The following is a 1,757-nucleotide window of genomic DNA, read 5'->3' on the forward strand; positions in this document are numbered from 1 at the left end:
GCATCTCGTCACAGAATGTGGAGGCTGGAGACTTACCAGCTCTGTAAAGTGAGATGGAGAGCGATCTGTGTCAGATATGTCAGCAGGGTGCCGCAATGGTGCTAGCACAGGTGTTTCGAATCACAATTTGCAGCGTCCATTGTTCAACATGGGGCTCCGCACTAGACGGTCCTTAAATTTTCCTACGTTGATCCAACAACATTGTCAATTACGAATGACGCTGTCGCGGAATCATTCAGGTTGGGCCTTGGAGCAATGGAAACGTGTCATATCGTTGTATAAAACACGTACCTTTTTACACCGGTGGTCGCTGGTGTCTCCGGCGAACGACTGTTCGAAACACGCACCGCGCCACGGCTGTGGGATGGTGGCGGCTCTGTTATGCCATAGGAAACATTCAGTTCGGCTTCCATTGTATCCGTGGTAGTATTCGAGGGCACTATGACAACTGTGGTCTACATGAGTGATGCTGCAGACCATCTTCGTCTTTTCATTCTTGATGTGTTTCGCAACGTTGATGGCGTCTCCAGCAGCATAACTGTCAATGTCACGGGGCCAGATACATGCCGCAGTGGTTTGGGGAGTATGAATGTGAACCCACTTTGATGCATTGAGCACCAAATTTACCTGATATGAACCCGATGGAACATTTATAACGTGGCATCGGGCACCATCTCTGCATCGACAAACCACCTTGAAGGTAAAGTTGCCAAAGCCCAACAACCTAGCATCAATTTCGTTCAGAGCCTGCTGCAAAAAGACGTAGCTGGTTGGTCACAGAAAGTAGTTCAACTTCCGTTATTCGGCTACATTCGCCAGACAAGAGCCTTTGAATAGGCTTCAGGGTTGGTTTGGGTTGTTGCGGGGGAGGAGGCCAGTCAGCAAAGTCATCCGTATCATCGGATTAGGGAAGGATGGGGAAGGAAGTCGGCCGTGCCCTTTCAAAGGAACCATTTGCCTGGAGCGATTTAGGGAAATCACGGAAAACCCAAATCAGGATGGCCGGACGCGGGATTGAACCGTCTTCGTCCCGAGTCCGAGTCCAGTGTGCTAACTACTGCGCCACCTCGCTCGCTTTTGAATAGGCCCCAGATGAAGTAGCGAGCCCATACTTACAGCTGGACTTTAAGGAGACAACACGCTCCTCCAAGAACGTCATAACCTGTAACGAGGGCACATCTACCTTTCCTTTCACCTGCTAATTTAATGATAGTAGATTGATTGGACAGCCAACGGCCTTCCCGCAGTGGTAACATCGGTTCCCGTCAGATCATCGAAATTAAGCGCTGTCGGGCTGGGCTAGCACTTGGATGGGTGACCATCCGGTCTGCCGAGCGCTGTTGGCAAGCGGGGTGCACTCAGCCCTTGTGAGCCAAACTGAGGAGTTACTTGACTGAGAAATAGCGGCTCCGGTATCGGAAACTGACATTCGGCTGGGAGAGCAGTGTGCTGACCACATGCCCCTCCATATCCGCATCCGGTGACGCCTGTGGGCTGAGGATGACACGGCTGCAGATCGGTACCGTTGGGACCTCATGGCCTGTTCGGGAGGAGTTTTTTTTAGTTTTAGAATGAATGGATTATCATCACCACAGATGGTATCAATTACGCAGCCTTAGAGGTAACTGACGAAATGTTTCACTGTCGTTGCGATGATTCGCCAGTCTCTCTCATTCTCTCTCTCTCTCTCTTTGTCCCTCTCTCTCTCTCTTTCACACACACACACACACACACACACACACACACACACACACACA

The 1,757-nt window shown here is 50.6% G+C and overlaps 1 pseudogene; it reads left to right on the forward strand.

Moving 5' to 3' along the window:
- Positions 1-1,228: 1,228 nt before the first annotated feature.
- On the forward strand, positions 1,229-1,346 carry LOC124723312 (annotated as a pseudogene).
- The last annotated feature ends 411 nt before the right edge of the window (positions 1,347-1,757 follow it).

Source organism: Schistocerca piceifrons, chromosome X, assembly GCF_021461385.2.
Source record: "Schistocerca piceifrons isolate TAMUIC-IGC-003096 chromosome X, iqSchPice1.1, whole genome shotgun sequence".
NCBI lineage: Eukaryota > Metazoa > Arthropoda > Insecta > Orthoptera > Acrididae > Schistocerca > Schistocerca piceifrons.